The sequence below is a fragment of the Lepisma saccharinum genome, chromosome 14 (assembly GCF_977018435.1).
Source record: "Lepisma saccharinum chromosome 14, izLepSacc3.1, whole genome shotgun sequence".
In the NCBI taxonomy this organism is placed as follows: domain Eukaryota; kingdom Metazoa; phylum Arthropoda; class Insecta; order Zygentoma; family Lepismatidae; genus Lepisma; species Lepisma saccharinum.
Window position 1 is genome coordinate 44944827 of NC_139242.1, and position 16650 is coordinate 44961476.

The 16650-nt window shown below is 41.0% G+C and overlaps 1 protein-coding gene across 2 annotated transcripts in view; it reads right to left on the reverse strand.

Annotated features, from left to right (window-relative positions):
* LOC145998835 (annexin B9-like) overlaps window positions 1-5841 on the reverse strand; it is a 49014-nt gene extending 43173 nt beyond the window's left edge. The window contains exon 1 of one of the 2 annotated variants that reach the window (XM_083135503.1): window positions 5821-5841. The gene's annotated coding sequence lies outside the window, so the exon portion shown is untranslated. The remainder of the gene's footprint in view (window positions 1-5820) is intronic. The other variant, XM_083135501.1, reaches the window with a different exon arrangement.
* Window positions 5842-16650: the final 10809 nt, after the last annotated feature.

Below are 16650 nucleotides of genomic sequence, written 5' to 3' on the forward strand. Positions count from 1 at the left end.
TTGACACACTACTTTATAGTACGGAAAACAAAAACAATGGCCACATGTCGTGAGGCTGTACATACTACAAGAGAGCTCCCCAAAGAAAGTGGTTAACCCTCGAAGGAATGAAGACGGAGAATGGCGAGAAAACGCACACAATGGTATGTAACATTTCCAGGCACAGCACATTTTGAAGGGATTCCCCTGAGAAGCGCACAACCTCCGCACATGCAGACAGACAGTATGTAGTACAGCGATCTCCAGCATCTTCACTCGCACATTTGACTAAAGGACACTATGCGGTGCTGATAGGGGCTCACAAACACCGGTATACTCAGAGACGTTGTTGAAAATGTCCGCCATTGACTTCAAGACAAAGATGGCATCGACGAAACACTGATTGTCTGGTACGTGCAAATACCTCTGGCATGTGACCAATTGTCCCAGCAGCGGCACTAACACGAGCAACGAGGTCCTCAGTACTTTCCACATGGATTTCATACACGAGCCTTTTCATTTCTCCCCACACAAAGAAATCCAGTGGTGTGAAGTCGGAGGAGCGAGGTGGCCACGGTAAAAGTCCACCCCCGCCAATCCAACGATCACCGAAAATATCGTTGAGTACGACCATGGCTCCCCGGTCGAAATGCGCGGGGGCGCCGTCGTGTTGAAACCAGATACGTTGTCTACCTGCCAGCGGCACGTTTTCCAAAAGTTCAGGTAATACTTCATGTAGCAACACCCGATAATTCCCACCACACAAAGTAGAGGGCAAAATGTATGGGCCTATCAAGTGGTCACCTACTACGCCACACCACATATTCACTGCGAACCTATGTTGATGATGGCGCACAATGATTGCATGCGGATTGTCCATATCCCAGACGGGGCTGTTGTGGCTATTGAACATGCCGTCCCTGGTGAACATTGCCTCATCGGTCCACAAAACTTTTGTTGGGAAATCTGGAATGGCAAGTGTTTGTTGCACGTACCATTGGCAGATATCCATGCGTAGGGGAAAGTCCGTGGGCAGTATGTGGTGCACCTTATGCAATTTGTATGGGTGCAATCCCTCCTCCTGAAGAACGAGGAACACATTGCTATGGTGGGTTTGTCGCGTACGAGCAATGACACGTGTGCTGGTGCCAGGACGGTCTCGTATCGAGTCCAACGCGTCCTCTTCAAATTGCAGAGTGCGCACAATGCGGGGTCTTCCACAATTCCACCTACGGGGTAGTAGAGGTCCAGTTTCACGCAGTCGAGCATCAAGTCTTTGAAAGAGTGAATGTGCTGGTAACCGCCTATTGGGAAAACGTTCGTGATACGAACGCCGTGCTTCACGGCTGTTTCGGTTTGCCTCTCCATAAACGAGATGCATATCAGCAAGCTCGTGGGTAGAGTATTCCGCCATTGTCCTGTTCGAGAACTGACCAGCAACGGGGGCACTTTCCCTCCGAGTGACGGATCACAACTACCGTGCATTAGCACCCACGTAATGTCACACAGGTGTCCACGCAGTTGTTGCAAACCGAGAAAGAACACTGCATACGTACTCTACGTACAATACTCCTTGGCGCAATTCAACCACACGCACACGCCAGGCTAAACTTCACGCTGCGACACGCAGAACAGACAGAAAGAACAACGGTCGACTACACTCTCTATGTAGTATCCACCAACGCTAATACGTAACAGGTGACCTACACTCCCAGCGCCTCTAGTGGAGCTTTCTGTATAACTTAGCTGAAATCAATCTCAGCGTAATCTGACGGCATAGCGTCATTTTCGAGTGAATTTCCTATTTCCCGAGTGTGGGACGGTGTCCCAGCAGTAGTGGGACACGTGGACATACGTCGTCATTTTTTACTGGCTACATTCCGATCTCAACATTATGTAGAAAATAGTAGTAACTTTTCTGTATTTTCCATCAGGGGATTCCCCACTTTCTTTGCGAGTCCCCTTGCGCAATTTACACTGGGCCTCAATGGACATTTCCACCCAATTTTTTTACAACAATTTTAAAAACTATACCCTGGAAAAATGACCCCTGCAAGTTCTCGCGTTTCTCTGCGTCCAGTTTAAGGCAGAAACGAGACTTCCAAAGTTGCGAGGCTAGCGTTGCGCTGAAAACACGCCGCCGCCATGTTAATACGTCACGCCTTAGAGAGAGCTCGTTTGTCGTCTGCTTCGAGCGTCCAGTTTACTGCGGGTAGCCAGTGGTGAGCGAACATGTGCAGCAGTTTTACAAATCTGTACATATTTCAATAATGGAAGAAGGAGCGATAGTGAAAAGGAAAGCTATGCTTTGTAATGATCATTCTTCCATGAAATATCACTGCTGCTCACGTGCAAGATAAATGAAACGGTTCTGCTTCGTGCGTGTTCTCAGGTCATGCGATAAATATTGCTTGTAAAATTGGTTGCTGACCAAACTTTCAAAAATATATATATTTTAAACTTATATTTATCGAAATTTACCGTAACCTAAGTAGTGCAAATTATGAATTTTCACATTCTTCACTTTATTTATAAAGCCTATTTTACTTTATTTTCCATAAAGCAATTTCAGTTTGTGTTTCATTTCTGTTGCACAAGTTATGATCAAATATTTTTGGGCAATTAAGAGAAAATACACTGAGATGATTACATCAGTTGCACATTACATATTAATACTTAGTTTATGTATAATTATTACAAGGTAATAATGTGTATAACAAAGGGCGTATTTAAGGGGGGTTCAACGGGTTCAACCCCCTTTGGTTCAGTAAAATTACCAGAGTTACCTGTTCATCCGCTTGTTCATAAAAATTTCTTCGGACTTATTTCATTCTCTTAAATTAGAGACGTAGGACGGGATACGGATGGGAAGGAAATTACGTAATTCCACACACCAGATGGGGAACTGCAGAACAAATGTCTGCAATTTCCTGATAGTTTCGGAATTTCTGCGATAAGAAACTGCATTGAGACTGTCAAATCAGTTATTTTTTCCCCTCGAGTCATCTGAAAGATATTTGGTTTTTTAAAAACGCAGTGACGCAAGATGAACAGAAATGTATCAATACAGCGTGACTTCGTGACTACATACACACAACTTTGTCGGATCCAGCACCCCCTGCTCCCCAACAAGCTTCCGGCCAGCAGTGTCCTGGATTTTCACTTACGAAATAAAGCAACCCTAATCATACCAAAAGTTGACCCCCCCCCCCACGTGAACTATATATACGCCCATGTGCATAATAATATCCCATACTGAAATGGTACGATATATTTTGAATTTTGTACTGCTAAAAAAGCCGCCTTATCTCGTTACCCCGAACGCATTAATTGGTTGGTTTACAACTTCACCACTAAGGATCCTATCGAGACGAGACATGGCAGCCTTGGTCTCGTTCTCGTTGAGAGTTGTAAATGTTTGTCTCGTGTTTATTTGTAAATGTCTCATTGACAGTCTCGTCTCGATTTATAAACATACGTCTCGGTTTGGGAGGGCAATTCTCGTTCTCGTCTCAAGTCTAGAAAAATATAGAATTAACAACGTATGCAAAGGCTTATCATTATAAATACATAAAAAACAACTTTTGTTAATTATTTTTTTGACTCCTCGTTTTAACGGTACGAGCCCTCGAAAACTGAATATTATCCTGCTTATATATGCAAACCAAACCGGAGATTCAGAATTTCCAGGAATGAACTGGCGTTGTACGTAATTATTATACACAAAATTCATGATGTATCTGAGGAAGTCGCATGTTCCAGGTTTGACTCTCGACCTGGGCATGATTGTTTCCTTGTGAGTGACATTTCATTGAACTGGAAATTGTTACAAGAGGGGATGTTTGCTCGAGACTTTGGGGACACCTAGGGGGATGCTTCTATAGTTAATGTTAGTGTTGCTCACGAGACGAGACATTTTCCGTCTCGGCTCATAAAAGGAGATGGGACAAGAACTAGTGAATGTTTACGAAATGAGATGGGACAGAAGAAAAAGTTCGTCTCGTATCATGGCAAGTTGGGTGATACTTAGATTGTGCTTATTGGTGGTGGTGATAGTGTGTGTGTGTGGGAGGGTGTACTGCTTGTAGTCATTCATCTTCATTGTAGCGATTAAACCAAAAGTGGGAAGAAATATGATGTTAGAGAAGATACATACTAAATTAACCATGCGTTCATCGTTGTGGTTAAACAAAGTGACGGAAAAGTAGGCTAAATACAAAAATTTGCAATATATATATTAACTGAAGAAAACTGATTTACTGAAGGAAATTTAAAAACTCCCCGTACCTTTTTATACCGTATCACCTCTTATATTGCAGAAATTGGCGTGTAAACCAGTGTGTTCTAAACGTATTATCTTAAAATTTGCGAAGAAAATATTATGACGAAAATAATTGTAATTCCAGAAAAGGCATTCCTATAACATTAAGTTCTTGCCAGTCAGAAGCAACCTATGTATTCGCAATGAACAAGGCTGTTCACGTGTTCAGCCATTGACTGTTATAAGTTTTGCTTTGTCACCCTAATGGGAAAACCCTCTACCGAGTGGCTGAATTATAGTAAATACTGCTATACTGCTAGGGCATAATTCATCTCCAAGAAATGGAGCACAGATTTTTGCACTGGAAGTTACAAGATACTTGTTTTGGTGGCTCAGTCGGTAACGCGTCTGACTACCATGCTCAAGGTCCCGGGTTCGATCCCCGGCCGGTTCAAATCCGGGAACTTTTCTAACGATGGAAGCGGCCCCGGCGCCCACCCAGCGTCGAATAACATGGGTACCTGGGGGAAACCCTGGGGGGTAAAGGCGGTCAGGGGCGTGATGCTGATCACATCACCCCCACTCACGACCGGATCAAGAAAGTGTGGGGCGTTACCCCCACACCCCCTATACGCCTTCATGGCGTGGTGCTATGCACAGGGGAACACTTTACCTTTACCTTTACCTTTACACAGTAACAAGTGACCTTGCTGTCGCTTCCGCGGCTCATGCTAAGTTGACCTCTCTATCTACCTTGAAGTTGACGGGACGAGCAGAAGACATGCCTGCACGCATTTCTAAGTGATGACGTCAGAGGACCTCCTGTCTGTGGAGAGGACGTTTTCAAATCCGTGACGTAGGAGATGAATTTCAGCGGTGTTTGAAGGCGTGTTTCTCGAGAACCAAAACAAATATCGCCGACATATTTTGCTCATCTCATGTTTATGTCATTATCTGTAAAATGAATGGATTTAAAACGTTTTTCATGTCAAAGTAGAAATGTCCATTGCTGCACTATTGTATTCGTCAGGTACGACTTTCTTTGTATTCGTTTAATCTAGTGTTGCCCATGGGACGAGACGGGACAGGCTTTTAAAAATTCGAGACGAGACGAGATTGATCATGTGTCCCTTTGACAAACGAATATTTTCGAGACGAGACAGCATTTCACAGCATTTCCACGAGACGAGACAGGCCAAAGTCTCGTCTCGTGGGCAACACTAGTTTAATCCGACATTGATATATTTCTTCCTTCTTGAATTATTGTGCTTTAAACATGGTGTGAGGCAATTTTTGCACGCCTGTCACTCGAAAACGGTGCCGAGTTCGACATTTTTTCACCTGCCATTTTTTCCTTGTCTTTACTTGTCGAATCACCTTCCAAGCGTTGTAACAGGTATTTTGCAACACCCTGTATATGAGTACAGCTCTCATATATTTTTTTTTAATAAGCAATTTTCTCCCATTTACCATATCAATTCAACCATCATTTACACGCTTCTTGAACAAATTAATCAAAATGAACAATTGTTTTAACGTGAAAAACAACATTACATATGGTAACACACTGAGAAACTTACCAAGCCGCTACGATCAGTGCAGGTAACAAAACAACTTGTCCAACGAGATCGATGAATGTGACACTTTAATACGGGTCATTGCGTCACGTGTTTGAGCTGATAAACCTGATATATGGCTTCATTATTCTCGAGAAACTCGTTAACAGAGAAGTGAATTTTCCTGTTGTCATTTCCAGGTGATGCTAACAACTCACAATCTCGATCGAGCAAACTAGAGTCCCTCGTCGGTTATACATCCAGGGACTCTAGAGCCAACAATAAGGGTGTGGTAGCTTTCCTTTAAAAATCGAATTAGGCTTTTGTTGAATGTATACAGCCTGATCCGATAGAGTTTCAAAATCAAGTAGCTTGTGTTTGACCAAACTATCCTGCCATCCTAATATCTAGCACAGTCACCAATAGAACCGGCCACTCTGACCAGGGGTGCCCATCCGCCTCAAGACCCTGGAAGCAATCCCCCACAAATTCGATCATCATACCCCCCCCTAACTGTATTGATAAATATAAAGTTAGTTACTGATTTTAATTTGAATGGAATAGACTGCCAAGTGTTTTGAACCTTCGACACGGAGAAAGCTAGCATACTGATTGGTTAGATACTTAATTTGAAATATCAGGAAATAAATTATGTATAAACATGGACGTCCGGAAGGGGGGCATTGGGGGTGGGCACGACACCCTCCTCTGGAAAATGAAAATCAACCAAAACGTCAGAGGCGCAACCACGAATTTTCGTCTGGGGGAGGCAAGTACCAGGATAAACGTACCAATAATAATAATAATAATTTTAATAACAATAATTTTATTAATAATAATGTTAATAAAAATAATGTTAATAATAAAGTTATTATACCATTATTATTATTATTATTATTATTGATTTGCTTTATTTTACTTCGCTTCTTGTGCCACTTTTGGCTAATTTGCGAAGATGGGGATGAGTGTTGGCATGATGAATGGAAACTCGCAAACATCCATGCCCAAGCTCGGATTCGAACCCAGGACCAACATTATTATTACTATTAGTAGTGGTAGTATCAAAGACGTTATTATCCTCGTAAATTACGTAAAAAGGGGTAGAAGTTTCCGCTAAAGCATTTGTGTTCGAACAAACGATTTGATTTTTATTTAACACGTTCAATTTCACATTAATAAAGAAAACAAGCACATAAATTATTTTTGAAAGACAGAAAATGCTTGATAAATGCATTCCAAATATAATTCTCTTTTACATTAACATAATTTTCATATGTTTCACATATATGCAACGTGGAGTGACGTGGACACTAAATTGTGTACGTATTCAAAGTTTCTTTAATAAATATTATATACAGCACAGCATATATTATTTAAATACATTAAACAACCAATTCAACCATCTCACAATAAGCCAACAGCAAGAATTAAGTAAATTGTTTCTGAAATGTGCACGCTCCCTTTCCTCCAAACAATTGTTCATGCATTTACGCGTAAAACAAAACCAATGAAGACAAGTGTTATTTCTCTGTCTGGAGATTTACAATGCATAACAGCAAACAAAAATAAATTGCGAGCGAAGCGAGCAAGAATATTTTTGGCTCCAATTTTTTTGTAGGCTGAAATCAATATTAATTTAATAGGGGGCAAATAATTTCACGGAACGCCATGGAATTATATAATTTACAAATTTTGTGCCTCCCCGATGGTGTTGCGGTAACATCGCCGCCTTGTCATCAAGGGGTCCCGAGTTCGATACCCACGGAAGCACAGAGTGGTTCGGAACCCACTTTAAGCTATAGGCCCAGTCTCAATTAGCCTCTCTGTGCATAAAGTAGACTAAAAAAAACACAAATCAATCAATCAATTTTGCAACTTTTTTTTCATTTAGATCGTTCGGTGCCTAGGGCCGTATTCCGCCGTACCCTAGCTACGGTTCTGAACTTGATAAGACTATGAAGGTGGAAGAGGGGTTGATTCTCTCTCCCCCGTCTCTCTCTCTCTCTCTCTGTCACACTAAGAAAAGCTGTGATTGCGAGCGAAGCGAGCAAGAAAATTTTACGAAAAGTATTTTTATTTGCATAAAATTTGAAATTCTGGGCGGTAATTGCCCCCTGCAGCAACACTTGGCCGTCAATGTTTGACCCCCTTGCCCCCCTAGAACTCATTTCCGACCAAGGTTTGGGGGGGGGGGGCAACGCCCCTCCTCCCTGTGGTTGCGCCACTGCAAAAAGGTATTTCACACACATAATTTCATTTCAGTCACAGTAATATGTGTTAATTATTGCAAGGGCGTTGCAAGGACATGATAACTTCAAACTGAATCAATATTTTTTTGAGGGGGACAATACTGGGGGAAAATATGCCTCAAGGCCTCCCTTGGAAAAAATACATTGCTGGCTCCTCCCTGGAAAAAAATCTACGGACGTCCATGTGTATAAACAGTGTTTGTGGACGGGGAATCAATATTAAAAAGACTACACCTTTGTGATAGCATAGGCACATCAAATATTCGTGCTTTAGTTGTCATAACTAACTAAAACTGTTTTGGTCATGTGACTGATTCTATTACTGTTTCAGATATACATCTGTAGATAGTGAAAACCGAATTTGGTGCCTCCTGCAACGATTCATCTTATGAAGACACAAGACACCAGACACCAGACACCAGACACCAGACACCGAGAGATGCGAGCGAAGCGAGCAATACATTTTTTAATCTATTTCTTAGGAAACTTACAAGAACATTAATTCAATTAAAGTGGCGTTGATACTTTTCCAGAATGCCTCGATATTTAGTCTTCTGCAATTTTCTCCATTTGCTTATTGGGCGACAAAAAAAAAACCGTGTTCATCACTAAGAAATGGGGTGAGAAGATGGTACAATCTAGTAAATGGTAAGACAGTCAAAAAATTCTAAAAACTTTTTTCTGAATATGAGGCTGTACGGTGATTTATTGATTTGTTGTTTTAAGTCCACTTTATGCACAGTAAGGCTAATCGGGACTGGACCTACAATTTAAAGTGGGATCCGAACCACTTGTGCATCAACCTGGTATCGAACAAGGCGAGGACGTTACCACTGCGCCATCGGAGAGGCCCGAAGCTGTACGGCGAATCTGCCAATTTATGGTGGTTTAATTCCCATTTCTTCTTCTCATGGCTAGTCGCGAAGATGAGGATGAGTGATGATACGATGAAGGACACCCATGTCCAGGCCTGCTTTCGAACCCGGGACCCCTGACATCGTAGAGCGCTGTGCTAACCACTCTGCCAGCGACGAAGATTGTGGTGTAACTTTTTCTCACTCCTTACCCAGTGTGGTATTTTTCTAAGAGTTTGACATGCAAACAGTGGCGGATTAAGCTTCCTCGCCGCCCCTAGGCACAAACTTAATGTGCGCCCTTCTCAAAAGAAAAGTAGTAACTTATTTGCACTGACCCAGTACGTAAGTTCCGTCTGAATATGTGATTGAAAATGGTTCCCCAAGGTCCCAACAGATTTCTGCCTTGTTAAGAGTGCCAACTTGCAGTTTTTGTGTTCTTCAGAATTCTCGTGTGATGCTAGAATATTTGAAATGTTTTTCCAGTCTGAAATGCCGTGAGTTGCGATGTTTGTCTTGCCCCTTGAACAACCTGCATGATGCACAATAAACGGCACCAGTGCTGCACGAATATACCAAATAATTCCGCAAAATTGATTCTCCATTTACAAGTTTACGAAAAAAACACTATTATTTAAAAATCTTGTCTTACCTGCTATGAGTCTTTGCGATTTAGAAAAATCGTTTTCAGCATTCTGATTAATTCCACGTCTTAGAAGAATGTCAATTGTAGACTCATTCACACACCACTCGGCAGGATCGTCACTAACGAAATTTGCACTCTCAATGTCACAATCAGGAACTCCTACGAACTGAGGGGACACTACCTCAGGTGCACTTTTTTCCTCCACTAAACCCACAATATTTTCGACATTTTGCGTTTCACAGAGTTCACTCGATGTAGCCGCTTCCACTTCAATTTTTGGACTGTTTTCGGAAATCACTTGTTCCTTTCGTCTAAAAAACGTGTCCACTGTACCAAGCTTTTTCTGTAAGGTTGCTTCTCTTTCACGCTTTTCGTTTGCAAGTTTACGATAAGCCGCCCCACTTAACTTTGTTCGCTTCATGCTGCCTCCTGCATAAAGAAAAGAAAAAACACCAAATCTCAAACGCACTAGCAACAAACTGAATGCACCAGCCAGAGAATCCAGTAAGACAAAAACTAGTTGCGGTCCACACGAAAGCTGCACTCACTCACTCACTTATCAGCAGTGTTTATGTGTTTATTTTTTTTTTAAAGACTGGCATTGTTACAGATGTGAGTTTTAAACAATCAGTCTTCTTTCCTGCCTGGCCATTAACAAACGCTTAGTGGAAGATCGAGGGGTATGTATTTACAAAAACAAATCAACAAAGGCCATTGTCATTGTAAGCAATAAAAGCCACAGTACGGGTTAAAAACAAATTGATTGGCGCCTGAAGGAGGCAGAGCAACGAAACATTTCTTGATAACACGTAAATCCGATACATCAAGGTTTCTTTCGTATGAAGCGAAAGTGTTGCAACATTTGAAACGTTGGTTTCATAGGTCTATATTGTCACTGTCTACGTAAGACACTTTTTATTATTCTTGATATTCTGGAAAAAAGATTTGCCGCCCCCAAGAGTTGCCGCCCCTAGGCACGTGCCTAGTGGGCCTAGTTGGTAATCCGCCACTGCATGCAAACAAGTCACCAGTCATCAGAATGGAGGACAAAAGACGTGCCGAAACCGAAAAAACCTTGTCAAAGTCGCTCAAAAGTCAAGGTGATGCTCATTGTTTTCTTCGATATTCGTGGTTTGGTGCATCATGAATTTGTTCCAGAGCGACAGACGGTCAATAAAGAATACTATTTGGCCGTATTGAAGAGTTTGCTTAGAAAATCCGTCAGAAACGGCCAAATTTGTGGAAGACCAATTCGTGGATTTTACATGACGATAATGCGCCATCGCATAGAGCGACAGTTGTGACCGAATTTAAGGCCAAAAACACAATAAATACCATCGATCAGCCACCGTATTTAGCAGATCTGGCCCCGTGTGACTTCTTTTATGTTCCCGAAACTAAAATTGCCGCTCCGGGGTACCCGTTTTGACTCGATTGAAGCCATAAAGCAAAATTCGTGGAGGGAGCTGAAGGCCATACCGGAAAGCGCCTATAAAAAGTGTTTCGAAGACAGGAAAAAACGCTGGCATGTGTGTGTTGCATCAAATGGGGCCTACTTTGAAGGCGACAAAATAAATATTGATGAATAAATGAAAATTGTGCGTTTTATTGAACAATTCCCGGTACTTTTTTGACAGAATGTATATCATTGTAGGAGCGGCTGGAAACTAAATCAGGATGATAACTTCTGAACGTATAATTGGAAGAGGAAATTTCAAATATTATATTTTACTTCAAAGCAGTAGCACAGCCAGGATTCTTTCTTGGAGGAGGGGGCAGCCGAAATCTACTAGAAAGAAGTAAACGAACTCGTCTGGATATAGTTAATAGAGGGGCAATGGTACTCTAATCATTGAAAAATGCATCCATAGGTAGGCACCAACTTTAGGCGGACAAGGCAATTTATGACTCCCCCCTACATTCATCAAGAAGTATATACATTATACGTCCATAAAAATAAAATATTGTTGTCAATGTTACCCTATCAATGAAGTGGGCGCCTCTGAATGTGTAGCCGATCCAAAGAACTTGACCCTCAGAAAGTTGTTGGCACATAGACACTGTGCTTAATTCTAATGAGAGTGAACCTCGATATTATTAATCATAATTGTAAGGATGCAGTGGCGTGGCGTGACTTTTTCAAAAGTGTTACCGGCCATCAGACGTTATCATCTCCACCCTACCGCCCCCCCCCAAAAAAAAACATGCCAATGATCTAGATTTTTTTTTCCAATCCGCTCAATGATTTATTTAGCTACAATCACTCCTAGAAAGAACTACCACTCATGAGAGAGTTACCGCGAAAATCCAGTGAATAGTAGTCGAGCCTTGTCAACCATCTCTGTTTCTTTGCAAAGAGGTGGAAAGTGGAAGAAGACCCACACATTTGGGTCAGTTTGACGTTTCTGCGGTGAGCAGACGACAGAATTCCCCTCTTCCAGCGGTGGGAGGAAGTCCAGATGTACGTACTACTGTTGCCAACTTAGTTTTTTGGAGCAAGGTTTGTGCAAATCAGGAATCGCATCAAGTACTTATCTTTTCGTCTATTACTAAATGGTCTCAGTTGTAGTTAAATCCAGCTTTGGCTTTGCAGTATAGCTCTTGTTGCTTCAGATAAATAGTATCCCCGTTTTAGGAGGGATTTAGCTCTTTTCTGGAAATCCAATGTGACAACACTTGCTGATCCGGTAGGCGGCAGCGGCAACAGGGCCCCTAAGCAGGCATATGAATAACCCCCTAGCACACTTGCCTCCAAAGACTTTCCCCACTGTTCCCTTGCATTGGCGGGCGCCCTTTCCTCTTGTTGCCACTTGAGGGTAGCAGAATGGCCTGTCTCTTCGCTTTTGTCGGCTGCAGAAAAAAGGGTTCTCTGCAATATACACTCAACTGCAACGCTATCGGTTAACTTATTTAACAATGTTGTTATTTTATTGAGAAAAAAACTTTTTTAATTTCTTTACATTTTGCTGTTACCTGTGGTATGTCATGTATGCCACTCCTCTGTAAGGATGCCATTTCTTTTCGATGTAGGCCTACCACAGAGCACACATTGTTTAGACTTTTTCATGAAATGAGACATATATTTTATAGGTCATTCATTCATTCATTGTTTTCTGCCTATTTGGCAGGTTTTTCACTGCAATCTCCAGCTTTCCCTATTCTCCGCCTTACGCTTCGTAATAGCATACGACCCAGTTAATTTAATATCATCCATACGCTGATATCTCTTTCTTCCATGGACTTTTCTTCCTTCAACCATTCCATCCAAGGCATCTCTTAGCAGGCAGTTCCTTCTTAGACAGTGTCCTAACCAGTTTCTTTACCTCTTCTTGATGGTCTGCAGTATAGATCTTTTTTCACCAACTCTTTTCAGTACGGCTTCGTTTCTTACCTTGTCCGTCCATTTTACACGCTCCATTTTTCGCCATGTCCACATTTCGAAAGCTTTGAGTCGTTTCTCTTCATTTCTTCTCAACGTCCAGGTTTCTGCACCATATAGTGCCCAACTCCACACGAAACATTTCACTAATCTCTTCCTTAGACCTATGTCCATGGGTCCACAAAAAACATTTTTTCTTCTATTGAAAGCTTCTTTTGCTATTGAGATTCTCATTTTCACTTCTTGTTTGCAGTTCATGTCACTGCTTATAGTGCATCCGAGGTACTTGAAACTATCCACTTGCTGGATTCTTTCACTGTTTGCTCTCACATTAATATTCCTTGGTTTCCGTCCAATAACCATTGCCTTTGTCTTCTTTACATTAATCTTCATCCCATACTGCTCACAGCTGCTGTTTAACTCTTCTAACATACTATTTATCGTTATTTCATCCTCAGCGAATAATGCCATGTCATCAGCAAATCTTATGTAGTTTATTCTTCTTCCTCCCAATTTGACACCTCCTGTTCCCTGGAAACAATTTTTCACTACATCTTCTAAATAGATATTAAACAAAGTAGGCGATGGGCAGCATCCTTGTCGTACTCCTCTTCCAATTACACAGCCTTCTGTCATTTTGTCTCCTGTTCTCACTTTAACTTGTTGATTCATGTATAAGTTGCTTAGAAGTCTCCTCTCTTTCCAATCTACACCAGTTTTCTTCAGAATTTCTGAAAGTTTAACCCAATTCACTCTATCAAAGGCTTTCTCCAGGTCTACAAATACTACAAACACCTCCTTTCCTTTCTCTAAATATCTTTCCCCAATGGTCCTCAGTAAACCAATTGCATCACTTGTGCCTCTTCCTTTCCTGAAACCAAACTGTTCTTCCTCTAACTCGCCACTGACCTTCGAGTATAGGCGTTTGTTCAGAATTCTTAGAAGAATTTTTGCTGAGTGAGATATCAAGCTGATTGTCCTGTACTCAGAACATTTTCTGGCATTGCTTTTCTTCTGCAGAGGTACCAAAACAGTCTCCGTGAAATCTTGTGGCCAATCCCCTTATTCATAGATTTCATTGCATAAGTGTAGCATTTCTCTTTTTCCATCTCCCAGGCATTTGATAAGTTCAACAGGAATTTCATCAGTGCCAGTTGCTTTCCCATTCCTCATTTCTTTGAGTGCTTGCTCAAATTCTTCATTCAGGATATAGTATCCTTTCTCATCATCAGGCACGTCGTCTTCATTTTCGACATTCAGACTATCTGGGCGATTCTCTTTCTGGTAGAGCTCTTCAACGTACTTTCCCCACACATTCGATATTCCTTTTTTGTCTGTGATTTCACATCCTTCCTCGTCTTCTATCATCCACATTGTTTTCCATTTCTTCTTTTGGAAGCCCAAGCAGTTTACTTCACGATACATCAAGTCATACCTTCTTCCTCTTTTTTCCAGTTCTTCAATTTCTTCACATTTTTGTTTCATCCATTGTTCTTTTGCCCTGTCAGTTTCTCTTCTTAGCTGGTTATTCAGTATCCTGTAATTATGTCTTCCCTCTTCTGTATTTACATTCTTCCATTTTCTCCGTTCCTCCATTTTTTCCAGCATACTTTCAGTAATCCATGGTTTCTTTGCACTTTTCCTTTCCCTGTAGCCTATTGTTTCATCCACTGCCTTCTGTAAGCAGCTTTTTATTCCATCCCACATCTCATTCTTGTTGTTACAACTAGCTTTAAACTTAGTATAGTTTCCTTGGAAATGTTCTGCAAATTTTTGTCTTTCTTCTTCTTCCCTTAGCTTCTCTAAGTGGGGTTTCTTGCTCACCTGGTTTTGTGTTATCTTCTTCAATGTAAGATTGATTTCTCCTATTAGCAAGATGTGGTCTGAATTAATGTCAGCTCCTGGCAATGTCTTCGCATTCTATTTCTTCAGTTAAGAGAATTTTCATAAAGCATTCCCCAGTTAGGATAATTTGCATAAGACTAATGTTGATCCATAGACGCATCCCCAAACTCGACCAAGCATACTTCCACTAGACATTTCCACTTTGAGCACTGTAGAACATAATAAACTAGCAAAAACACATTCTGGAAAAGAAGAACTGGCTGGACAGAAATGCCCATAAAATTTCAACACGAAAGAAAACTGAACTTCACAATATCCACCAAAATAATGCGACATTTAACTTATATAATGTACGTACCATGTGCGACAGAAGAGAGGGCGCTGGCCTTTAGGCAAGAAGAGAAGATATTGCACCGGGCCCCACCTTCTACTGAGTTTTTGGGCTCCTTTGAAGCGTTTAACTTCTAAAGAAAAATTAACTACATTGTCACGCTACAGCTAAAAAGCAAGAATAACATGTAACATATAACAAATGAGGACAACGTGGAATTTTCCTTAGGTCTTATTTGAATATGAAAAATATTGGGGCCTCTTGAAAATATTTTCTGGAAATTATATTTTAAATACCACACGTACAATGAGCATTACTGCTAATATCTCATAAATTACCAAATTTGATTGTTTATTGTGTGGCAATAAGAAACAGATTGACTGAGCAATTTACTCTTCCTACTGGATTCATAGGTGTAGACAATTTACGTTTTCGACAACTGGGGTACTATAAAGATATGAGATTAGGTTGTTTTTTTTCCCTATCGATGACCATCTGCTGACAGTTAAAAAAAAATGATTACAAGACAATGTATTTTGTTACTGGAAATTCACTCGACCACGTCCCACATATTAGAAAATAATAATGAACACTGAGTCGTGAAGTTTTTTGTGGTGACCAGTAACTCGTACATTAAAACTGTGTTGATACGTATATTTTAAGTTCACTTAAGGACAAGCGAAAAGAGCTAATTGCTGTATCCAGTGTTAGTCTTAAAGCATTTACAGTTCAATTGTATTACTGTTGAGTCACATCTGTTTGCTAAATTGATTTTTCTTTAATAAGCGACACTACAAGTTGATTTTCTGGAATTATACAAAAGTGTCAGGAACACAGAGAGAATATTGCGGGACCCCACTGTTGCGCACACACACACAACGTGAACCGTGCAAATTATCTACCGCCATCTGTAAATAATATTAATAATAATTACAGCTCTTCAGGAGATTTCACTTCCAGCACTCTTCCCGGCCCCCCTTGAATCTGCCTTCGTACTGAGAGCGAAGCGAGCAAGAACATTTTTAAGGTATTTACTTCGAAACTGGCAATAATACTAATTTAATGAGGAAATATTTCCACAGGGCGTCGTAACATTTACTCCCTTCCACTCATGGACGTCTGCAGGATTTTTTCCGGGGGGGGGGGAACAAAGCACATTTTCCCCAATAATAGTGTTGTTCCATCAAAAAACATTGCTTAAATTTGAATTTATCATATTCATGCAATAATTAACACATATTATTGCGGTTGGAATGAAATTATATGTGTGAAATATATATAATTTTTGGTTGACTTTCATTTTCCAGGCCTGTTTCCCCTCCGGACGCCCATGCTTCCACCTTTTCTCCTCTTGCTCGTTCAGTACCCACTTTGTCTCTGCGCTTGTGAGATCCCCTTGGCTTCCTCCGTAGCCACTGTTGTCTCTAATCAACACTCATCCCCTTTACCCAAAAGTAGTCAGAAAAGAGACTTAAAATAAAAATACAAGTTCCCATGGACTTCATGTATTCGACGTTTCTTTTATAGGCCAGTCAATAAGGGGGTCCAAT